Raw genomic sequence first — 25690 nt, forward strand, 5'->3', positions numbered from 1 at the left:
CAATTCACATTATTTCTGCAAAGGATTGCACTGTGATTTATACGTATGTATATATATTTCCTTAACAAGACATGTTTGTGAGTGCCCCTCTCTTGCAAGAGCATTACCTTGCTAAATCATCGGTCTGGCATCTTTCCTAAGCCTCCTGCCATCTCCATGAGCCATCTCTAAGCAGCTGTCCCCTGCCCCACCTTACCCTGCTCACCTACTGATCTCCCAGGCTTTGCAGCGCCAGCTTCTGCCTTGGCCACTCCTGCCAGCCTCTGCATGCATCCTGCTGTTTGCTGCTCGTTGCCTCCTTTTGCTAGTTACTGCCTGCAGAAGTGAGTGTTCTTCCCCTGCAGTGATGGAGTTACGCTGCCCCGCATGCGTGGGGGCATGGGGCTCGGCTCTGCAGGTCTCCCTCCTCCCCAGCTGCTGGTCATCGTCCTTGACCCATCTGGTGTTCAGCTTTTGGTGTGCCTTCACCAGTGCAGCGCAAGAGGGCTATTTCTCTCCTTTGAAGAAACACACAATGCTTCCATGTGTATTTATTTAATGGAAGTATAGGTGGCTCTTGTCTCCTCGCTGAGGTTTATTGATCTGGAGCTATAGAAGAAATAGCCTGAGTCTGTTAGTGGAAATGGGAATTCTATAAAAATGATGCGAGCGCTGTTGCATTCATATAAAGATTGTCAGAAGCTTGCAGAAATGTGGCATGGGAAAGAGGTAAGGGTGAGGGATTTGTTTAATGTCAGCAGCTCAGGACCTCCCCTGGGCTCGTCTGCTCCACACACAGCATTTCATTTGTTTGGCCATGAATTCATTAAGCTCCTCACCTGGTCCCGTAGGCACTCACTCACTCACTATAGCTGGGGGGCCTCTGGATTAGGGTGCAGCAGCAAAGCTGCAAATATGCAGCTATGGGGTAATTTTTGGCTGCATCACAGATCCTACGTGTCTGGCTTTGTTTTAGCAGAAAGCCCGTGGTTCCTGTGTGTTTATCATGTGAGTGGTTTTTCAAGCTGGTTATTTCCCTTGCTGAGCAGCAGGGAGGGAAAGACTGACTGCCAAAAGCTGGTACAGGAGTGATGGCTGTGACCCTCGATGGAAGCGGGTGGGGAGCTGGGCAGGGGGATGCCTGCGGGAGTCAGGACTGGTTGGCCTTCTGTCTTTGTGGTGCTTAATGCTTAGAAAAATGGAAAGCTGCAACTTAAAAAAATGGCTCTTCTGTCCTTTAAATTTAAAAGCAAACTAGAGAAGGGAAGGAGGACTGGCAGAGACATCAGTGCAGATTGAATGCTTAAACGAAGACTTTTTTTTTTTTAACTTGGTTTGCCAAAAACTCTTAGACTTTTTTCACTGATCTTGGACAGGAGAACATTGCAAAATACCACGTTCTCCTCAGATGATAACATTGTTTCCTGCCCTACTCTAACACCAGCCCTGCAGTCCTTTTGCCTCAATTCCTGGGACTGCTTTACTCAGATGTTTGCCTTCTCCACTGGGCTGGACTCTGACACTTCCTACTGGTTTGGGGGATTGGCTGAAACTGCTCCAAGCCTGGAGACAGCACGGCCCAAATGCTTGCTTGCTGCTCTGGAGCTAAATCTGTATTCCCAGCTGACACTCCTCACAATATCCCACCCGTTCACCTCCAGAGAGCCAGCTGACAGATAATCATCCAGCCAACTGGATTTATAATCGCCACATGGAAGCAGCAAGATAAGCCATATCCTTCAGTTATTCCCCCGAAAGCATGACTGGGCGCTGGAGTTCAGCTTGTCACAGATAATGAGGTTACTTCTGCAGACAGATTGGCTTTGACTACCATAAATTGGTGTTGGTTTCTGTACACCATTCAGAGACCCCCAGCCTGAGAAAGGCAGTTGGCTGTGTTCAGAGCAGATGTACTTGCTCGGAGACCTGTGGTGCCCATCTGACGGATGGGGTGAGCAGCTATCTGCTAGTGAGCAGCCATTTGAGCAGCCAACGTGCACCTGCTAGACCTATAGGATCCAATATCCATCAGGCAAGTTGGGCCGTGGTTTTGCATTTAAAAAAGCCCACGACAGACCAAAGCACAGTGAGCCTCCCTGGGTGTGCTGTGGTGACCCTGGTGCCCAGCTGGCCATCTTCACCGGGTGGTGGTGTGGAGCCTGCGTGGGGTCTCCTAGTCCTGCCCACTTGGACAGTTTCTTGTTGGTGGTTTCAGGCTGATGTGGCCTGTGAAGGGAAGAAGGTGAAGGACAAGTGTAGCTGATGCCCTCATAGCAGGATGGGTGCATTCCCCTCTCCCAGCCCCGCAACTCCTGTCACAAAGGAGAACTGAACTTTGCAGGACCAAACTGGGGGCCCATCCTGCCCACTCTGCTGTGTCTGTGGCCGTGCAGGCTGAGGCTAGGGGAGCACTCTCCTTGCAGGTTCCTGTCATATGGTGCACATCAGCCTGGTATGCTGTTTACTGGCTCGTCTGCTCCAAAAATGTTGCACAGGGGGGAAAGCTCTTGGCCAGGCTGAAGTTGAACTTTCCAGACTCTGTTCCATTGGGGTTTCGTTGCTTGTAACTGTTAGCACGTGTTTGTGTGTGTGTGTGTTTTCCTTAAATCCAGGCCTCTGCAGCCTTAACTTGCTGACTGGGAACGTAAGCTTGCTTGATACATGACGGTTTTGATGGGGAAATGCAAGCAATGGATGTGGTGACTAGAGATCCTCAGGAGAAGTATTTTCTGTCTGTGGAAAACTTCAAGAGTTGATGCCTGTCTTGTTTTGATACTGTATCCAGGTTCAGGAAAAACCTCCCCCCAAAACCACCCAACAACAACAAAACAAGAAATCTCAGCTCCTTTCCCCTATCTTCACTTTAAATAAAAACCTGAACTCTATTTATACCCCTTCATTTAAACACAGATTTTATAAATACCCCAAAGTATTCCTGGTGACTCACTTCAGAAATGTCAAAACAAGCATTTTGGAACTTTTTTTTGTGTGTGAATGTTTAAGAAAAGTGTTTTGGTACATTTGTTGGATGATGGTTTTGTTTAAAATAGGAGGTTTCCTTGCCTGTCTGTCTGGTAGATCTGCAGCAGGTTCTGGGGACAGCTGAGTGCAGGGGCCACAGCAGCTCACATGGTGGCCGTGAGGCTTGTGGTGGCCACAGGGCTCCCAGGAGGTGATGGAGAAGGGGACTGAAAGCTTTGTCTGTAGCCTAGACCTTGGTCTGGGCTTTGGAGGAATGAACTTGCTCTGAAGTTACTGCTGCAGAAACACCTCCCATCCTTTCTGCACCTACCCAAACCTAGCAGCAACCATCCCTAGCAGTAGGTATCTCACCGGCCTCACGTGGGGCAGTGCTGGGTGCCACCTGGCCCTGTGCTGGTTGGGGCTCCTGCCTGTAATCTACCCAAGGAAATGGAGATAACGGCAGGCTTGCGAGAAACACGAGTCAGTTTGGGTCTAAAGGGAAGACTATTAGAGCTGACTTGTCTGGGCAGGTGTTCCCCCTGGGCTGTGCAGTAGGCCTGTGGTGTAGCCACGTTCACTGCCTCTAATTTTAGGTGCCCAACCCAAGCTCAGTGGATCCTCCAGCCTAGGTTCATCAACTGCAGTCATATTCAGCTTGCAGCCCTGCGGCTCAAGGGGCATACGGAAGGACTGCAGACCCCTGGCAGTCGCTGCCATGGCTGCCTGCTCTTGGTTCAGAGAGGATCCCTCGCCATAAATGTTGAGATGCGTTGGCAATGTGTGCGGTGAGCCACTGTGAAATAATGGCACTCAGGATGGACTGGAGGTTCTTTTCCAAAAGATGAAGTGGGACCTTTATTTTAAGGGGACCCAATCCCATGGGCTTGCATGCCTGAGCTCAGATAAAACAGAAGGTGCAGTCCTTAGCCAGCCTATAGCTACTGAGGGCTTATTGCCTAACAAAACCCTTCATTGCTTTCTCATCCCTTTTTCTGCCGCTTTTTCCTTTATTGCCTTGAACAAGCGTTCTAGAGTAGGACTGTGGGGTTGGCCCCCCAGGAAGTAGGGGGCACTGTTTGGTGTGTGTGGTGCCTGTCACAGCATTCTCCTGGAGAAGCTGGCAGCCCATGGCTTGGACAGGTACACTCTGTGCTGGGTTAAAAACTGGCTGGATGGCCAGACCCCATCAAGTCCTGTGAGGAGTGGCTGAGGGCCCTGGAGTTGTTTAGTCTGGAGAAGAGGAGGCTCGGGGAGACCTTATTGCTCCCTACAGCTACCTGAAAGGAAGGTGTGGTGAGCTTGGGGTCGGCCTCTTCTCACAGGTAACTAGCGATAGGACTAGAGGGAATGGCCTCAAGTTGTGCCAGGGAAGGTTCAGGTTGGAGATGAGGAGACATTTCTTCTCAGAAAGAGCGGTCAGGCATTGGGACGGGTTGCCCAGGGAGGTGGTGGAGTCACCATCCCTAGGGGTGTTTGAGGAAAGGCTGGATGTGCCTGGGGACATGGCTTAGGGGGTGACGTTGGTAATAGGGCGATGGTTGGACCAGATGATCTTTGAGGTCTTTTCCAACCTTAATGATTCTATGATTCTTCAAGAGTGGAGGCAGTCACCCTTGCGCGGCAGGATGCTCCAGAGACGTGCAGTAGTCAGCTGAAGAGGGAGAAGCTGATGCCAGCTGGTGTACAGCATGTATGATGTTTTGTCCTTCAGACCTTGTGTGCTTACATACATACATTCAGATATATACAATATTTGGTTGGGTAGAAAGGTTATCATTCTTTTTCTATCTTTACACCTAAAAAATAGGCTGATCCCATACATACATACATAGTTGTGTCCAAAAACCTAAAAATACATGAATGATGATGCAACATGCTGACTTTTTTAACCGCCTCTTTCATAGCACATCATGAGAGTAATTACAGGATGGCTGAGCCATCCTGCTTGGTTTTTATCATGGACCAAAATAATTTTGAGAGCCCATGTGAGGTGTCCATAGAAAACTATTTCCTGCAATCAGCTACTGTATCCCATATTTTTGGCTGAGTTCACAAGCCTGTTACGTGATGTTGGTCTCTCTCATCTTTTAATCGTGGCTGTAAAATGTGAAAGTGCAAAATTAGACTTGTTTCAGAATAATTGGCTGTGATTAAATAGCTACTTCCTCTCAGTAGAAAGTAACTGTGGTCATTACACTCTCTGGTGCTGCTTCTGCCTTGTGATGAGGGCCAGGTCCCCATCCCATCCTTAAAAAGTATCAAACTGAGGGGTTTTGTTTTTTATATCAGCCCTCATATTGGAATCTGGTCCATCCCCAGGGGTGGTCAGCAATGGCACTGACGCTCTTCAGAGCCAGTATCAGGAGAAGCTGTCACATGTATTAAAATCTCTGTTCTAACCCTACCACCACCACAGAAAGGACAAGCTTTATTTGCCACAGTGAGCTGCTGTCCGAGTGGATTAATTAAAGTTTCAACAGTGTTTGGAAATATTTATACCATTAACCTGATCCTTATACCACTCTGTAAATAGCTGTTACTTCTTTATGTCAGGCTGCAGATGGGCCCTTGTGGTGACACAGCCGAAGGGGCTGTTGGTGCCTTATTCCCATTAGAAATTGGGTGCATGCGTCCCCTGGGTGCTTCTGAAAGCTTCTGCCATCAGATCGTTAACAGTACAAGGGGAGATGGGGAGGAGTTGCCTTTCATGGTATCAGCCCCCCTGTTTCTCAGAGAAGCGGGATGAGAGGAAGCAAAGCGCCATGCCATCCAGACAGGAGGTGCTGATCTTCCGTCTCTGTTCGCTTTCTTCCAGCATCTTTAGGACCACTTGCCTGTTCCCAAGAAAAAGCCTCCTGGATGAGGCGAAAACCTTTTCCTTTGCATTTTGACCTTGCTCCAGGTGAGGTGGAAGAAACTGAGTTATGTACGGAGCTCATGCTGAAAATGAGCAGCGGAGAAGTTTTGCTGAGACTAAAACCAAGGGACAAGCCAGGACATGGGAGGGAGAGAAACAGTGGTGATGTGTGTTTGGTGGCTCTACCTGGGCAGCGTTGGTATGGAGCTGCCCTGAGGTCCTGGAGGAGCACAGCCCCGTAGCTAGGTGTTTGTTGGCTGGTCCTTTGCTAAAATGGTCTATTGGCCTTTCGTTTCTTTAGATTACAGCAATTTGCAGCTTGTGTACAGGGTGCTGGATGCTGGCAGGGCAGAATGTAACCCTGACATTGTTGGAAGATTGGAAAAAGGAAAGAAGCTTGGCAGCAGGGTCGGAGCTGTTTGCTGAACCCAGCCCTGTGGTGTAACGTGGGGGTCCACAGTTCAGTAAAAGGTCCCCAAGACGATGAGAACTGAAAGCTCCAAGAGTAACTATTGGGCATGGAAGGTGCTATTGCATGCTTTTGTTTGTTTACATTTGCAGTTTAAAATGCATCCAAAGACACAGCGGGGTGCTATGTCTCCTGGATGGAGGACTGGAGAGTTTCCCATGCTGCTGAACAAACCCTGTGGCTAACTTGGAGCACCCACATCTTGTCCTGCCCACGCCTCTGCTGCAGGCTCCTGCTTTCCCTTTGGGGCCAGGCCGTTGTGGGGGGCTCAGTGAGTGGGGGGGTTCTCTGCGTGGGAGCAGCAGCTGCAGAGGCAGTGCTTGTAGGACCCTGGGTGACCACAGATGAGCTCTGACACATATGAGGTATCATAGGAGGACTAAAAGCTGCCAAAGGTCAGTCTTTTTGCTGTGTTCCACTGTTGTTTGTCTCCCAGTACTGCTTAGAGCACCCCTAGCACCCTCCCAGAGTGTCCAGTACTGCTGACACCACCCCAACACTGAGCAGGGGTTCCCAGTACCCTCCCAGGGTAGCCACGTAGGCATTGACAAAGCACTTGGCTGAACTGAGATGGGGCAAAAACCCTCTGGCACCCAGCTGAACTCAAGGAATTTGTCAATAAGCTCCCACCTGCCTTGGAGAGCAGACTAGGAGCATCTGCTGAGAACCCTGATTGTGCCTTTTCACTGCCAAATGTTCTGTAGCTGTCAGTTTTGCACAGGTTTGTCATTGCAGGCTTAGAGTCCGTGTGCTGATCCTGCTACAAATGAATAGATGTGAAGGACACAGTCGCATTCCTGTGTCTCATGATGGACATCCCTATGAGTCCAGTTTAGCTTTACCAACTGAGATTAAATCCAGTGGGTGAAGTGGAAGGAGGCACTAGAACTTTGAAGTCCCATATTTTTGCCTGATGGCTGAGCAAGCTGTGATCTGGGCTGGGGTGATTTTGCTTGGGCATATCTGTATAAGAGGAAACCATCACTGTGTTTGGGTTTAAAATGCTCTTAACTTGTCCCGGTGGAAAGCAGGCAGGCAAGCTACCTGCTCGAGCTGCTCTCAGATGAGCCAAGACACAGCCTCAGGAGCTGTGGTCCTGAGTCTGCTGCTCTCTGCCCCCCAAGGAAGAGGCTTTCAGCTTCAGTAAGTTCAAATAATGCAAAACCACACATGACAATACAGGGACTGTCTTGTTTTTTCTCAGGTATGAGCATTTCTTTCTGCATTTTTTTCTTTCCCTACCTTCCTTCTTCTAACTCCAGTCTTCCTAAAATATATCAAATACCTCCTGGATGGCACATTTCTGAGCGTGATTCTTACCTTTTGTGACAGGATTTTCTTCCAGGCGTTGTGAAGTACTCTTTGTTAGCATGAAATGCAGAAGAGCCAGATGGTTTGGATGGAGTCCAGTTACCTAAGAAACGTAGCGCCAGGACCCTATCAGAAGCTGTTTCCTCTAAAGATCACACTCGACCTGCCTTGTTCTAATAACCTGCTTAGAGTCAACATCCAGCTGTCAATACCTATTTTTCCCCCATAATTAATCTACAAGGTTCAGCATGGAATCAATATAAATGACCTCATGGCTCTTTTATTTTTTTCCTTTCAAATAATGTTTCTCCACATGTCTCTTCCTTCAAAGGGGTGTTGAATTGTGTAAGCTCTTTTTTTTTTTTTCCTCCCCCAGTAATTCTGTAGTGGAAATTGTGGTGTTTTTTTTTCTCTCCCTGGTGTGAAGTGTCTGGGTTGTCTGTGCACCTGGGAAAGCTGGAGATGCTCTGATAATTTCCCGGTGGCCTCAGAGCTCCTGTAGCTCCTACAGTTGTTCTGCCTGTTGGGGACAGATGGGGATAAGGTGTGTGCAGCTGTGCACAGGTACTCTGGTGTTCGCCTCAGCTGACTTGGTTGTGACGTTTGTGCTTAGGTTCAAATGCTTTCTGTTTTCTCTGTCTTCCAGGTTGGAGCGTTCTGCATTTTGAACTAGAATTTTTTATTTAGAAAATGTTAATGTTCCCTTAAAATCAAATACAAAGTGGGAAACAAACAAAGGAAAATTAGGACATCAGTCCCCATCACAGAGAAGAACAGCAGAGGGACGAGGAAACACATGTTCGTGACCCCAGGTGACAGGTAGAAATGTATCCCAGCGAGGCAGTACCCATCAGCATGCCTCAGATGTGGAGGATGTGATTTAGCAACTGCTCAGCATCATGCTCTGAGTGGCTGTTGATTTTTTGGTACTGAGATAAGAGCTGCCTTTTCTTTCTGAACAAGGCTCTGGTTGTGAGCTGCAAGGCTCAGTAAGAATCTGGCCCCCTTCTGCAGTGTGGCCTGATGGCTGGCAGGGCTGGATCTCACGGGTCTCTGTCGATGCCTTACCTCTAAGACATCCTTCTGTCTCCAGAGCTCTTCATTTTTTTGGTCTGTCTGTGATTGCTCTTGCATAATCGTTCCACTAAAGTAGCGTATCAAAATAATGGAGTGAAATTGGACGCTCCCACAGCAGATGTAAAATTTATTGTCTGCTCGTGCCTTTGTGCTGAAGTTAGGATCTTGGGTTTTAAAAGTCCTCCTTCTCCTGGCTATGTGGGAGTTTCCCCTAAAGATGTGGAATGTTTACTGCATACCAAAGGCAAGACATTATGCAGACATGAGGCTCCTAACACCTACAATTTCTAAACTGCATGTGGCCTGTGTGGATTTCCTTGTGCTGAATTCACATGGAAACACAAACACATGTGGCATTTTTGTTGCTTTTCTAGGAAATCACTGAGCACAGCCCTGCAAAATAATACTTCCTACTGTTAGCTCCACTATATGTGGGGGAAGGTGCTGCCTTTGTGTCCCGGGCTGCGGGAGCCGCATGCCAAGGCTCGTGAGTCACTCACCCTGAGCGTCTGGCTTTCCAGGAAGGCAAATCCCAATTTTAGAACCTATCGGAGACCAAAGAGCGCCGTGGGGAAATAATAAGGGAAAGGTCATCGAACGTTATCAGAACTGGAGGTTTCCAGTGGGGATAATGCCAGGAAATGTGTGATTAGAAATAGGAGAAGCTGTGTTGTGTCAAGACAGCTGGAATAAAGCCAGCAGGATATGAAATGGTTTCAGCCTGCTAAGGGTGAAGCAAACTGGCAAGGTGTGAGTAGAGGAGATTGGGGAAAAAACGTGAGAAATTAGTAGCTGTCTTGCTGCGTGTGTCTGATAGCACTGTACAGCTATCAGCTGCCCGGCCACCTCCTGGCAGATGCGAAGGGGAAGGGCATCTCTCTTGCCTCAGTGGCTGCCAGCTGAATTAGCAGGTGTTGATGTTCCTCAGAGCTCCCTGCTCCGCAGTCATGTTCCCTTGCCACGCAGCCCATGAGGGAGAGGAGCACAAGTGAAGCGCGGGACGGGCACCACAGGTTGCTGATGGAGAGCTTCCCTCTGCACTGGTGCACCAGCCTGCTGCCTGTCCTCCTCCTGCCCACTGACAGCCAGTATGGCTGGAAAAATACCGCTTCTCAGGGACAGCAGAAGTCACTTGTTGTATGTAGCAAGAGCAAGAATGCTTCATGTCAATGTCCTACCCTCATGCTGATGTATCCTCAGCTGTTTTGTTTGATTACTTGCATCATTCTTTCTTTGGATATATTGAGCAAAATGTGTGCTACCAGCAGCTGCAGGACTCCACCCCAGGGATGGCTCCATTTCAGCAGTGAAATCACACAGGAATGTGCTTCTCATCCAACCGTTAACCCCACTTAACCCGAAAAAAGTTGCTCTCTAAGTTTGTCTTGTGTGAGAACAATTTATTAGCCTGGTTTTCTCTAACAGAGGGACCTCTGTGTCCTGTTTATGTCCCTGGTGATGCACCTCAGCTGTTAGAAGGAGAGCTAGAAGACTTAACCATACTATGTTCATATTGGTTTGGGGGAGAAGATGGCAAAGTGGAAGAGAGAGCCAATTTACTTAACAGGAAGTTCATAGCTAGTTGAAGATAAACACTTTTTAAGACTGACCTCTTGGTCATGCAAGTAGTCTAGTGTCTTTCATGGCCTTTTCTGTGTTTTGCAAGTTTACCAAAGCTCTTCCATTTGGGCCTCTTTTCTCTTGCTGTGCTCTAAGCCTCCTTCATTGAAATGTTCTATTCTAGCTCAACTATTGTGCCTCACTTAGGTGGCCTCCGGTGTTGCATTCATAGGAACACTTTCTCACAAGAAACCTTAAAAAGTCTGGCTCCTAACTCACGTCTTACTACTCAAACCCCGAGCAAGTGTCTGCAGAGACAGCATTGCAAGTGTCACCCAAAGTGACCTCAGTGCATTAATGACTCGTACTGCAAGACTGTGGTAATATTTCTTGTTATGAAATATTTCTTATTGGAAATATTTCTTATTGTGGCACTGGCTACATGTGAGAAGTTGGTGTGTGGTTCATTATAGCCCTAAAAAGCTCCTGGCAGAGAACTGCATCCCTCCAGGTCCCACTGGGAAACAAATGCAATGTCACCAGACATGTCTCAAGGCTTGGGCACAACTGCATGTGATAATGCAGGGTATTTGGGCATAAGTATTTTGCCAGTAGTGAAGTGGTATAAGTTACCAGGTGTGCTTGCTCCACAGATGTATTGCCAGGGCAGAACATGAGTGCTCCCAAGAGGCCCACCGACCCAGAGGCCCACTGGTTGTTTCAGTCCAGGTTATCACCTCTCTTGCGGTTCCGTTCTACACTTTGGTCTCCTTCTTTCTAAAAGGACTGAAAGATAAATCACTGGTTCAGCACATTACTGTTTTTAAACAGTAAATGAAGAGTCTTTCAGCAAGTGGCTATTTTCCTGCAGCTGGTTTGTCTTGAGCTGTCTTTTCTGTTACCCACAGTAGTGACAAAGCAGTGGCGCTGCTGACAGCTCTGGGACATATCAGGACAACTTAAGTCCTTTGTAGTGAACAACTTCAGAAATTATCATTATTTCTGAAAGGAGGTTGTGGTGAGGTGGAGGTCAGCCTATTCTCTCAGGTAATTAGTGGCAGGACAAGAGGGAATGGCCTTAGGTTGCACCAGGGGAAGTTAGTGTTGAAAATTAGGAGAAATTTCTTCAAAATGGTTAGGCATTAGAACGGGTTGCCCAGGGAGGAGGTGGAGTTGCCGTTCCTGGGGGTGTTCGGGGAAAGGTTGGATGTGGTGCTTGGGGACATGATTTCGTGGGTGATATTGGTGGTAGGGTGATGGTTGGACCAGATGATTTTTCTCCAACCTTAATGATTATGTGATTCTTTTGTTTATTGTATTTGTTGTTTTCTTTTCATGAAACCATTTTTCTGGAAACTCCTATTAGATCTTAGTCAAGTTTCTTCAGCTTTCATTCAGTGTGTTTTTGATTTGGGAAAAGGCTTGAGACAAAGCCAAGGAACACCAAGCTTCTTGATATGTCCAAAAGCAGTTGATAGTCTCCAAAGAGACATAAAGAATGTTGGTGACATGCTAAATTTTCAGTTTTCTCAAAAGTAAGAAAATTGGGAAGATCCTAATGAAATATTGAGTAATGATGGTTCTGCTTGACAAGCACTTGCACTGTGAGGCTGTTATTTGGTCTATAATTACACCCTCAACACACCACAAATTCCCCTGCAGGCAGAGCAGGAACCTAGTAAGTTGTCAAGCAGCAGAAAGATTCCAGCCAATCCCATAACTCCACTTGGCGATAGTGAAAATCCTGGTTCTTGGAATTGGGGTTTCTGAGGATTTCTGGAAAGGAATATTGAATACCTGGCTTTCAGGGACCCATGGCTTTATCTGCTAGCAAAGATGCAACAGCAGTAGCTGCTGGGGAGTTCAGCTGATACAAGCATCCATGAATATGGGATGTGGCTCGTACATGGCTAGAGGTAAATGGTGTGTAATCAGGAGTGGGCTGTCACGGCTGGAGCCTGCAAGTCAGTAACAGCCTGCACCGTGTTGTGCTGACCCAGCTAGCTCGGCAAGCCTGGGCTGCATCCGTGCTCTGACCGTGCACCCAGCTGCTGCAGGTGGAGACAGCCACAGTGCCACTGCCTTGGTACCAGCTGCAGCAGAGCCTGCTCAAAGTCCGGGGTGGCAGTGTGGGTGCTTGAGTGAGCATCTCTGCTGCCTCTCTGAGCTGTTCCGCTAAAGGCAGTCCTGGGAACATCAGCTGCCATCGATGCCTGCTTCAGGAAGAGAGACTTAGTGCTAGCGGCAGACTGGAGGGAAGGAGCAGCAAATCCTGGCTTGCAGCATGGCCCAGCCCCAGGCAGCACAGCACCGTTAGGCTGCCTCTGAAGCTGTTTACCAAATCTGTAAAGTGTAATTTAAAATCCTTCCGATGAAGGCTTATGTTCCCGGCTGCACAAAATGAAGTGTGAATTACACCGCCAGGTAACATTGTCTTTCATACAGGTTTCTCAGGGCACATTGTCTTAGGTTTCTGAGAAATGCCGTGCTTTGTGCAGCGTGGAGAATATGGAGGGAGCAGTGAAAAATCCTGAAGCAGGTCCTTGAACTGGTGGCATAAGTTTTTCCACTGAGTTGCTAACTTTTGTTACCAGACTAGACTGATGGGTACTAAACAGGGTAAATGGTCTGGCCAAAATGCTGTGGGAATCAGATACTTCAACACCAGAAAGCCAACATTTACTAAAATACGCCATCTGATTAGGTGACAGCTACAGGTTATTCCCAGGGAAATCCATTTAATTAGTTGGAAGGAGTTGGGACGTTTGATCTTCCAAAAGAGAGACTTCCGAGGGCTGGTAAACATGAATTCAGGAGAGAAATTTTGTGAGGTATTTGCAACGCCGCCTTCTCATTCAAACTGATAAAAATCATCACAGCTTTCAACTCTCTTGCTTCTCCTTGAACATGATGAATGCTCATTCCAGCAAGTGCTTCAAGTTCATGTTTCATCTGCAATCAGCCCACTTTTTCCTATGCAGCTTCTTTTGTTGCCAGCAAACTCAGGCAACCTGAAATCAGGTCAAGTCTATCACAGCTCAATGGAGAAGCTGCACATCAGATGTCCACAGTAAGCTGGTAAAACCATTATCGTGATCTCTGTGCTGTGTGGTTTCAGGAAAGGAGGGTTCCCTCTTCCAGTAATGGTGCTGTTGGTTATGGAGATTCATTATCCCAGCTGCAGCTGGTGTTTGGTTCCTTGTGGATGCAGTGTGTCTGACACTTTTTTCCAAATTCTCTTCTTTTCTGTGCACAATGCTTCTCTATGCATATTGCCAGAGCAGCCAGCCCTTGTTCTGTATCGCAGTGTTCTGCATTTTGTGAAAGCAGGGGGTTGATCCACAGGAGGATACTTCCAGCTCAAAGGATGTATGCAATTTCCACGTTCGCATAAATGTACAAATGTGTCACAAAAAATGTTTTCAAGAAGCCTGGGGCAAGGATTGTACTTGGAAAGGTTCTGCCATTTGTAAGCGATTGTCTTTTGGCCATTTCTCCTGCCTCCCTGCAGTGCCTTAATGAGCATGATACAGAAATGTCTACTCCTTTACCTTGCATAATTAGAATTTGGATCCAAATTCAGTGTTTCTTTTGTTAATTCAACCTTTGAAGAGGGGAAAATTTTCCACTACCTGCTTCGTGGGCACGGGATAATGGATTTTATTGTGACTGGGTCATAACAAAAACAAAACCCATCACTGTAGTAGATCTACAACACTGTTATATGCAGAGGCCGTGGCACGAGTGGGCAGAGGTTTGAGACAATTTTGAGGTAGATGGTGCCTTCCCAGTCTGCCTGTCACCAAGTGATGTCAAATGTCCCTGCTTTCCTTTTCCTTACAGAACCTTCACCCACCTCTTCCTGATGTTAAATATTCCTCCTTTGGTTGGAAAGTATCTCTGTAAGGATTTCTAGGAGGAAGGAGTGGAACAGCTAATAACAGTGTTAAACCTGACCTTCTGTGTACGCTTTCCCTGAAGTGGTGCATAAATTAACATTCTGGCAATAATACTGAGCCTGTTTAATTTTCTGTTTGACTAGAAACATTGAGAAAATGTCATGGTATTTGATTTCATCTTTGTCTATTTTTGCTCCTGCTGAATGAAGCTTATTGGGCTCTTGAGACCCGAGTGTATGCAGCGTGGCTGGGAGCAGGCTGGGTATAAAGGGGCACTGTCCCTCAGGCATGCGCTCCGCAGCCACGCAGGAAGTATTTGGTTTTATAGTTGAAGGCTGGCTGAGGTTCCCTAATGGCTGTTAATCCACTGGTTTGACTTTGTCCTGAGCCAGACCCAGTGCAACCTCAGAAGTCTTGGGGTTTCTGTTCGCTTCGCATAAGCATTCAAAAATGTGTAGGAACGGGAGCCTGTGCACCAGGCTGAGTGTGCGGGAGCAGGATGGGTTGAAGGAGGGGCTACAACAGCTAGGTATTTCTTCCTTCAATAATAAAAAGTGAAATGTCCTTTCCAACACTGGAAGCGGCAAGCTGCCTTGAAGGATGAGGAGCTCAGCCCAAAGGGACTCTAGTGTAAGAGGCAGCAGAGGACGTTGAGACAAACGTGAGAGTGGGCTGAGAAGCTCTGGTGCTGTCAGCATCATTCTGGTGCACCACGGAACAAGCTGTGGGCCTGAAAGCAGTCTGTGTGTGTCCCAGGGAGCGGGAGCCCCCATCCATGTAAACCAGGAGACCAGAGAATAGCAATGTCTCCAAGAAGATGTGTTGGAAACTGGGCCTCCTTTTGACATGTTACTGACACGTCTTCATTACACTGTTTCCTTCCAGGGGGGAAAAAAAAAAAGAATGAAATGTGTCCCTTTCTGTGTCTCTGCCTGCACATACATGCTATTCAGTGGCCACTGCTCATCAGCACCTGTGTTTGGAGCCCCTGGCTGACGGTGACCATCCAGGCTGTGCAGAGCACACAGGGGAAGATAGTCACGCTGCAAGGGGCTTACACTCTGACCAAGATGACCAGCAAAATGTGATTTTTCTTTTCCTTTTCTCTTCAACAGAAGCACTAATTGCGCAGCTGGCTGAGAGCATGCAAGAATGGCAGCACTAGCGGTGGAAGGGAAACCCAGATCTCCCAAGTACCACACTAGCAGCTCCTTCAAGGGGTACCCTTCTGGTTGCTGTGTGATGCTCAGCTCTTCTGTCCCTGAAGTAGAGCCTGTGCTGGGGCCAATGCTTGCTGCAGCTGATGGAGAAAGCCCCAGTGTTCTGGAGGTGAGCAGGCTTTTCTTTTCAATGTTTCCTTCTGGGTAACTGGAAATTTGGGACTTCTGGTCTGCGAGATTGGATTTCAGCTTTAAAAGATTGTTTGAAATTACCTGTTTGTTCATACAAATTAACTGTGAAACTGCTTTTGCAATTAGGCACCAGATATTTCTGTTAAGAATCATCTGCTACTACAAATAACGTCCAGAAAATGAGTGAAATTCTGGCATTTTCTATATCTCTTTGTGCAAAGTCAGTGGCAGAATTAGGCTGTCAGTTGAGCCATGTCAACCTAGGAAAGGAACCTGAGTTCAACTTGGTAATTTTATTTCTGATGGGGTTTCTTTTTTGTCTGAATTGAGCTTTGCTGGAATTAGCACTGTTGCTGTCCTGGTGCAGCAGAACTGGTAGCAGGTGACCTCTGGATGCAGACAGGTCTCCTTGTTGGGTGTGACTGCAGGGAAGGTTTCAACCGGCTTGTGCAGCCAACGGTGCCCTTTTCCCAGGGATGCTGCTAACCACCCTGGCACTGCTTTTCTTGCTTTCTCCATTTCGTGTGGTATTGGTTAAAAAAATGAAACTTTTTTTCCACTGCTGGCTCAGAGTACTTGTGCTCATGGCAATTTTCATATTGTTGGAATAGTTATTCACCCACCACGTAAATATCTGTATGTTTGAGTCAAGATTGGAGCCTGTAGTAAGGAAAAAAGAGAGAAACCAAACCGCAGTCAACACTGATCTTTGTGTTTTTGGTGGTAACGGTCTTTATATGACACGGTATCGCGTAATTCTAAGCAGCTTTTGTTCAATAGGGGTGTCTCTGCCCCACACTAATGCCCCCCTTGCCACAAAAAATCAACGTCTTATAGTGAAAAACAGATGGGGATGCAGACGTATTTTTGAGCGTGACGTAAAAACCCACAAGCATGAAGTAAAGTTTTCCCCTCCAGCGCACGCTACCAGCAGCTCCTACCACTGGGAGCTCCTGAAGGCCGGCTCTGTTCTGCGTGCTGAGGAGCAGATGGCTCAGCTTCGTGGGCTGCACGCACCGGGAGTGATAGTGGCACGGTCCCTCTGTGAGGCTTGGTCACTTAGGATGCTTAGTCCCTTGAGGTAGATTTTCAGTAGCGTCACTAAGAATGTATTTCTGGTAGCTGTTGTGAAAATGCTGAACAAGCTCTTAGGTGTTGAACAAATCGAGGGCTTTGAAGCCGCAAAACCCCAGGGCTCTGTTTTGCCATGGCCAAGCCTGAGCTGATGTGCTTCTGCTAGCCCTCACTGCAAGGTGAGGGGATGTATGTGGGCCACGTACTGAGTACAACAGGTAGGTGTGGTAAATCATGAGGATCTGGCAAGGTATCAATGGGTGAGAGCCCCCGTGTTTGGCAGTGCAACGTTGAAGGCCTTCTGCAGTTGGTGAGGATTCAGTAACAGTGTAAAATGCTGATCATCTTTATGTCAAGTACTCAGCCCTGTGACTGGGAACTGAGGCTCCCTCACCGGCCCCAGAACAGGCTCACCAATGCTCTCCATCACCTGCAGCTGAAGCAGGTGGCAGGGCAGTTGCAGGAGGAGATGCTGGTAGGAATTCCACCTCAGGGCCATGTCCCAGGTCCATATTGACTACCACTGTCAGTGACATGTCTGATGACCTGCTATCCTGGTTTGGATAGCGCCTGGCATTGCGGAGACGTGAGCTGCATCCGGTCCTTGTACAGCAATGCACATAAATAACAGCGATCTAAAGGTGAGTTCCTGCGCTGGTGCTCCAGGGCCCCCTTATCGCTGCAGATCCGTGGAGTCTTACAGGTGACAGTTCATAAATCCTGAGTTATTTACTGTGCACCACCTGTCTCAAGTAGTAAATCTTACTTTCGTTTACCCAAAGTTAACTTCTTTTTAGAGGGAATAGTGTTGCCCATGAGCCTTTTGGAAGATGTATTGATTACAAGTTCACAAAACTCAAGGCTAATGGGCAGTTTGGGTGGGTTCCAGGACATCAGGAAAATCAGTTGTGCCCCTTCTAGCTGATGTTGAAAGTGTCAGGGCTCAGTGACACTATCCAGAGGCAAGCAGAAAAATGAAGCAAGAAGAAAACACTCTCTCCTGCTGTATGTTGCTTGTTTCTGATCTGGGCTACATGATCAGTCTGGAGGGGTGCTGTGCTGAAAGTTGGAGGGGTAATTACACAGGGCAGGACACTTCCCAGTGGGGTGTGGTGAATTAGGAAAGCAAGTCAGGCAAACCCGTTTAATGTTTTGATGCCACACGTCAGGAAGGGGGGAAAGACTTCAGGCTCAAGGATCCAAAGTATATTTTGCAACTGTGATGTATCTGTAGAAAAACATTTTTGTTGACTACCAGATTGCTTCACTCCTGTTAAAACTAAGGGCAGCATTCACGTGGACTGCATTAGTAAGGGAGGAGGATTTCCACAAGCAAATATTTTTATCTGGAAACCAGATCTGCCAGGATCTTAGATCTCTTGCACCAATAAATTTCTGTGAAAGAAAAACAAGGCTGCTGCCTATACTTGTGCTGCCTACAGATTGCAGGCAAGTACTTTCTTTAAACTCTGTTTTCTGAAATAATACTTTGCAAGATCCGTTTCATTCAGAACGGGAAATGAAATTTGTTGCAGGCACAGCCACTTTGCTTTATGGAGCTAAATGGATTGAACGTAGTTATCTGCCTGATGTACTCCCTGGGCATAATGGAGTCTTCTGACCATGTCAGAAGGGGAAGAAAGGCAAGCCACTTGCATTTTGTGCCTCTGTGGATAAAGTGGAACATGATGAACCCATTTCATTTGCAATATGAAAGCAGACTTGAAGCATATTGGTTGGTGTTTTTTTTTTTTTTTTTTTTTTTTTTCCTGGAAGCCAGTGGCATGGGTATTCTTTCTGTGCTTGGCAAATGCATGTCACAGACAAGCGATCCCACCAGATAATGTTGTCACTAGCACTTAATGTCAAACAGGGCTCTTGTAAGTCATCCTTGCGGCTTTGCATGGTGACTAATGAAACGCAGAGTGAACTGATAAGTGTCCCTTTCACAGCCAGCCTGACAAAATGTGGAAAAAGCTACATATGAGCAGAAGCCTGGTTTCTGTACCCTTCCATCACTCCAGAAGTTGGGATGGGATTTGCTCTCTTAGTTCTGGCTGGAAACAATGGGCACATGATGGATTGAAGGTGGACTTGCTCGTTTATTTGGTATTTCAGCATGGCCTCATTCAGAATATGAAATTGATAGTCTTTTTCCTTTTATTCCCAGAAGGGATTTAAGTTTGAACTTATTTTTGCTTCATATTTGTGGGGCTTTGGGGTAACAGACCCCAAGAACACTTTGTTCCATGAGATCTAGTGATCTCATCTCTCTGTATCCCTGCTCTCTTTCCCATTCTTTGCATACCATGTCTACACAGGCTTCAGGTGTTTCAAACCTTCAGTGGCTTACTGATCAAGTCTTTATAGTCTTATTTTCCATAATCATTTTAGTAGTTGCTTTGAAACCTCTGTTCCAAGCTTAACCAGATGTGAATTACAAGCCAGAAGTTCTTGAATAGAGCCTGTATCTAGAAAGAGGCAATTTTCCATACACCACAAACAGCAAAATAGACTTGCATCAGTGGAGTTTCTTGTAATACAAGTACTAACGGTCTCTGTACAGCTCTAATTCAGTCTGATCCATTTAGGTAGTGATAAAGATCTTAACAGAGATATCAAGGGTACAGTAAGAACAAAATATAAATGGTCTCCCCTAACCCTACCTGGAAACCCTGCCAGCTTAGGCTGTTGTACCATGCCCCGTGTGGTGGAATTTCTTGTCTGGAGACATCTCAAAAGAAGAACCTGATCAAGTGTCACTATTCGAACTTACACAGCCTCAATCCTGCCTTGAGAAAAAGACGTTTTGTTCCAAATGAAGTCATGAACGTTTGAGTCTGCACCTGTGCATCGCAGTGCGTCCTACCAGCCTAGAGGCAGGTCCTGCCGGGGATAGGGCCGCAGCATGGCAGCATTGTCCCAGTGGCTTTCCCATGTCAAACAGTGGGACGAGTGCATTCCCCCACAGCTGCCAGCTTCTGAGAATTCATCAGCGTGGGGCTTTTACCCCTTCATGTGTGGTTCTTTAGTAATTGCTGCGAATGAGCTCAGCTCTGAGTCATTTAGGATCTTGTCAGAGCGTTTGTGCCTAAGTGGCCTTGGTGAGGCAGGTGGATGTTTTTCCTGAAGATGGTGAAATGAAGCTCTCCCAATGCTGTGTGTGCCAAAGCTGTGCCCTCGGGCCAAAAACTCAGTCAAGAGCCATCACGTTACAGGCACTGACCAGGTAAATGGTGCAGTGGTGATTTTCCAGAAGTGATTATAGTAAGGAAACAGAAGGCAAAGAGCAAAGTGTCCTTTCAACATTATAGATGCTGTTGGGAGGTGAATACCCATTTTAGTGGAAATAATCCATTTAGTAACAGCATGGGTTACTCCAGTAGAAAAGGGTTTGTCCTGCTTTCGCTTGGCTTCTTTCCAGTGTGAGTAAAGGTGTATTGCAGACTCAGCAACTATTTCATCTGAAGAGAAGACTCGAAATGCCTTTTCCAACCCACTTAAGAAGGTGAGGGCTGAAGAGTCCTTCCCTGCTGGCTGACAAATTTCATTGGGCTCAGCTTTCACACAGAAGTAAATTAAAGCTAAAGAAAACACAGCAGGGAAAATCCCATCATCTCACAGCACAGCTCACCTGCAGAGAAGTCTTTTTTGACAATTGTTTCTCTGTTTTGTTTTTAATTTCCTAATTAGAAACAATGATGTGTTTCCTGGGTCAAGAAGACCTCCTTGCTGTGAAATATTAGACCACTTTTAACAGTGTAACTAAAAATAGGCAGACGTGTATGTGCACACACTGGCGAGAATAAACATGCAATACTCTTTGCTTAATTACGAACATACTTTCTTCAGAAGAAAAACGCCTTTGCCTCTAGTTAGTTGTTTTTCAAGTAAATAGTGAGAGGGAGTTTTCTGAAGAACAGATGGACTGGAATGAGGAATAGAAATATTTTCAGTCAAAGAGGGGCTGGATGATGTAATAAGCCACAGGAACAAAGTTCAGTTATTTTGTGCTCTCATCCAGACCTCAGAGCTGAAAATGCCTCTGTTGTTAATTTCAGATTCATCTGCTTTTGAAGGCTGGTTCTGTCTTCAAATGCTATTATAATACATATAGAGTTAAACTGAGCAAATAGTGATTGAGCAATGATGGAAGAATATATTTGTCAGCTCTGGAAGCGCGTGGGTGGTGTTTGCACTGCAGACGACAGGCCAGATATGTGTTTGGTCGTGCTGGAGGCAAAAGGATGTACCTTGAGTAACCTTAATGGAGATCCTCAAGACCCAGCTGCCTGGCTGAAGTGAAGCTGGCTTTTGAGGTCTGGCCTTTGAGGACTCAATGGCTGCTCACAAATGCTTCTAGATGCATGGCTACGTCCTGTGCTGGTGACTGACCCCCTCCCTGCTCCGCTCACCCCAGGGGCTCTGCTGTGAGGGCTTGGAGGTGTGCACCTGACCCACAGGGAGAGAGGAGCTCGTGTGAGGCCGAGGCATAAGGAAGGGGATGAAAGAGTGATGGGCACCCTGCTCAAGAGCTTGGTGCAATTTAGTACACATCTGTGGGGTGAGAGTTAAAATTATGGCAGTTGGAGCTGTTTGGTGAACCTTTTGCAGTCAGGCTGGACAAAGCTGCAGCTTCTGAGGGAGCCTGAGCAGACTTCACCTGCCTTAGCTCAGAGCCATGGGGCGGTGACATTGTTCTGTGGTGCTGCTGTCCCAGAGCATGGCAGCGATACCGCAGTGGGAAGGTGCTGTAGGAGCTGCAGCACCTCTTGCAGAGGGCCCAAGCGCTAACATTTTGCTAAGCACTGATATATGCAGAGAAAGGTGGGAGGAAGCGTGTGTGGCAATAACCTGGCGGCTCTGACAAAGCTGGTGGAGAAACAGGGTAAGAAATGCCATGAAGGATAGTGAAGACTGCTTGACCTTTTCAAAGGATTTGAGTTGATCTTTCCCAGTCTGTCTTCCCGAAGATGAGGTGTGAGAGAGGAATTAGGGCAGGGGTGCTTGAAGTGCAGGGTTTGGGGTGGCTGCACTCTCTCTGCCTTCGCAAAGCTACTCCTTGGGACTCACATAATTTACATTTCAGTCAGAATGGAATCCATGCTTGTTTTTTTCAGTATTGATCAAACTGGTCCCGGTCACTTGCACAGTGGTGAGTGCTAGTCCTGGTTCCCTTCTGGTTAACTTCTTTCAGAGTCAGAAGTATTGCCTGTGAATCAAGCAGAACCATTTATTCATTAAGAGGAGCCTAATGGATGGTTTGTACAGCCTCCAAAAGCACAGCTCTCCCTATCTGACCAGCCTGAAACATTTCAGTGCTTGAAAACAAAATTCAGAGGTGGGCATGGCTGAGAACCACACTGAACCTACAGAACCAGGGTTGTTTTTTTTCCCTTCCTTTTTTACTTTGTGGGTGTCTCAGAGAGACTTGATCCCTAAGAAGGAAGGCTTTGGGAATCCAAATCCAACACAAATGCAATTGTTGCAAGTTCATGGCCTTACCTTCTAAATTTCAAGGGTTGGTGTCTAGAAAGCTTCTGAAATGATTGTGGTGCCTCCCAGGCACAGTAGGGCCTGGGCTTTACTTGCATTTATTTAAATTAACGTGTTCTGAAGTGTGCAGTGACTGTGGTAGCTGAAAAAATCAGAATGTTGGGCAGTTTGAGACACAGATGAAGTAAGCTTTTGATTGGTACAGGCTGGGTTTTTTTAGGTTTGATTACAAAAAAAAAGTCAAGTCCGCTAAAGATTAGCCTGAAAATGTACTTTGGGGATGGGGGGGGGAATGTAGGGTTTGGGGGGTTGATCCTACTCAGCAGCTAAGCCCTACCCAGCCACTTACTCACTTCTTTCACCAGGAAAGGATCAGAAGAGGCTAAGCAAGAAAATCTTGCAGGTTTTAGTAAAGAGTTTAATAAATGAAGGAAAGCAAACAAGCAATGCATAGGTACTACCTGCCTCCAGCAGACCAGTGCCCAGCCAGGCCCCAAACAAGGGTTATCATGGTTTTTACTATCCCCAGGTTTCTACTGCTGAGCATACAGCTGCATGGCTTGGAATATCGATGTGGTGCCACCCGTGTCCCCTTCCAACCTCGTGCCCACCTCTAGCCTTCCACAGCACTTGCGCTGCACCACTTGTCTCCCCAGTCAAAGAGGTGCCATCAGACAAGAAGAAAATAATGCTTTCTAAGAAAAGAAAGCCTTGAGTTTCCTAAGGTCCTGCAAATCAGTTATTTCCTGTGGAGCCCCAGTTTCAGCTGGGAGGGCTGGTGTTGTGTGAGCACATCGGCCAGCGAGGCCACGTGCCCATGGTTCCTTTGTGTGCTGCTCTGTTACATGAGGTGGTGCCAGGAATGCCAAGAGAGCTTGAGAATTCTCTTGGTTAAAGGACAGGGAATCTCTCCCATGTCTGCTCGGTGTCGTAACCATCAGTCTGTGAGATAGTGCTGCTTGGTGGGGGTGTGTTTTGTCTTGGAGATCATAATTAGGCATTTATTAGTGGTCATTTATCCTTACCCTGTTGTTAGAAAAAAAGCCAAATGGTTACAAGGTGCTCCCAAAGGAGAATCCAGCTGTGAAGGTTGTGTGACATTGAAGTAGGTCAATGTACTCAAGTGGATAAATCTTTATTATTTTAAGAACTCCTTGGTAAGTAAAGTCATGTTTTCCAGTCCATCCTTTGGCTACAGACAGAGAAGACTATCATGTGCTAAGCACATAAATTCTGTGGAGGGAGATAGCACTGGCAGAAGCGCTCCTAAACAGAAAATATGTGCAGGAGGAAGGGCAGGTATGTGGTATGGAGTCTTGAATACTTGCCAAGGAGCTGGCCTATGTATCTTATCTCTCTGAGGAATCCCAGAGTCTGTGTGGTACAGTGAGGGTCTTCTGAGATGGAGTGTTTCTGGCTATAAGGTAATGTTCCTGTTTACTCCCACTGACGCTTTATGTAACAGTCCTGCTCTTCTCCTGACTGCTTGTCAGATCAAAAATAGCTTTCCTTCTGACGGATGTCTTCATGCTGGAGGGGAACCGTGGGGATTTTCTTGTGGTTATAATATCTGTTCTTGCTGTTGGTCATATTAGTGCTGTCTTCTGAAGGAGCGAGGAGGTTTGAAAATGGATGATGAAGGTCCAGGTGCTGAGTACCCATATCCTTTATTTTTCCTGGATGTTTCCTTACCAGAAATAAGATTTATAAGAACAAGGTTCTTTCTGGGGTCAAGAGAGACTATGACCAGACAGGTGCTTTAAGGAGTTTTCCTATTAAAACACAAAATAAAAATCCTAATATCATGATCTCAACTTTACGTTGGGTTTCTGACTTTGCCATTTAGTATTTTCATTTACATTGTGGAAGGCAAGGCTGCTTGTGCTAGGAAAATGAGTCGAAGGCAAACATCCAAGCACGTCCACGGTACTCAAAACTGATGGTTACATTCCAGCTGCCTACGACCTGTTCCCAAATCAGTTGCTCATATGGCAGCTCCCACCGGAGGGATGTTTAAATTGTCTTGAAACATTTAAAAATAAATTAATAATAATTTAAAAAAAATTGTCCCTGCGTGCAGAGTAATGCTGTTTCTTTTTCCCCTTCTGTGAGGAGTGGAAGGGACAGCACTGCTGGTGAAATGCCATGGTTCAGTGCTCCAGGGGACCCATCACAGTGTGAGGCAGGACGTGAAAATCGCAGCAGCATCTTAAAGCAATTCAAGGTGTCAACAACCAAGTTCCTGTCAGGAAAGCTGCTTTGAGGATGCACCAAGCTAATCTTCCAGGACTCGCTGAGGTCATGGCTCAGCTCATGTTCAATGAACAGCAAAGCTTGTGGTGATGAGTTGGGCTCTGATTCTTTCCAAATCTTCTACCTCACTTGGAGATTTACCAGGACAGAAGTTCCCATTGAATTGTTTTGAGCCATCTGCCTTCTCTGTTAAAGAGAGGAGAAGAGGCAGCAGCTAAAACTTCTTCTTGTTTAGAAGAGCTCTAATTATTTATGTCCTTTTTATGGACTGCTGCTTCCAGCAGCTTTCCCTCCTGTTGTGGTTGTGGGTCACACTGGCTGCTACTGCTGTGTGTTCAGCTGGGCAAATATCACCTGCCATGTTCCATGAATGTCCTCCTCTGATCAAAAAACTAGGGTTTCTTTCAGCTGTGTTTATTTCTCTCTTTGTCTGCTTTCTTTCCATCTCCACCCATCCCCATACCCCCACCAATAAGACGTGCTGCATGCTTTTTCTTGACGCTAACGCAACCAGAAAATACAGTTGCTTTTAATTTTGTGTTAGTTTTTGGACTAGACCTCCAAAAATCATGCATTCACCTCTCTTCCTCATATCTGCTCAGTAAGCTGTTTTGAGCTATTTCAAGGGATAAATGTCATGTTCATGTATCCCAAAACTCCAAGGCCTTGGCTACACAGGATAAGACAACAGAGGCTGTTACACCCACAAAATGCTTCCTCATCTGGACACAGCTCTGCTTGGTGCTCTCAAAATGTACAGGAAAGAATATATCTCAATATGGGTGTGGGCATGTGGCACAACAACAACAACAAAAAGGTTTTGCTGATATAACCACATCTGCACATGGGATTGTTGCCAAGGCAGCTCCGGTGGTGAGGATCACACCTTTTTGTGTCCCTGACCAGCAGAGCTGTGCTGGGAGAAGTGCCTGTGCACCCATCACCAGTCATTGCTTTATTTTTCTCTTTAAAAGGACTCTGCTGATGGGAAGCAGGGAAGAGCAAGAGACCTGGAGTGAATTCCTCTGCTTCACCCACAAAATAGCTCCCATGGGAGAGGAGGGGCTGATAAATGGGGTGTGAGTTTGAGATACTGATCCCCTGACAGAAATGTGTGTTGGCTGAAATGGTGTGAATCCAGGCTGCCGTTGTCTCTTTGGTATTATTCCAGAAACATTACTCTTGTTACAGCTGGAGAAGAGCCAGGACAGTTTGGTCCTTGGTGGGAGAGGATAAGCATTGTGTGGTCCCAGATTTCTACAGTAATCCTGAAATTCATCCATGCTTCAAGACTGCAGTGGCTCTTTCAAGCCTGCCAGTGGTCAGTTGACCTTCTTCCATTTAGCAGAATCAAAAGAATCATTTGCAAAATCACCCAGTGACACGGATTCCAACTGGA

At 46.7% G+C, this 25690-nt stretch overlaps 1 long non-coding RNA gene across 1 annotated transcript in view; it reads left to right on the top strand.

Moving 5' to 3' along the window:
• LOC118173156 overlaps positions 1-25690 on the top strand; it is a 192705-nt gene that overhangs the window by 86983 nt on the left and 80032 nt on the right. The window contains exon 5 of the long non-coding RNA XR_004754062.1: positions 15232-15445. This is a non-coding gene — a long non-coding RNA (uncharacterized LOC118173156). The remainder of the gene's footprint in view (positions 1-15231; positions 15446-25690) is intronic.

This window comes from Oxyura jamaicensis, chromosome 12 (assembly GCF_011077185.1).
Source record: "Oxyura jamaicensis isolate SHBP4307 breed ruddy duck chromosome 12, BPBGC_Ojam_1.0, whole genome shotgun sequence".
Classification (NCBI taxonomy): domain Eukaryota; kingdom Metazoa; phylum Chordata; class Aves; order Anseriformes; family Anatidae; genus Oxyura; species Oxyura jamaicensis.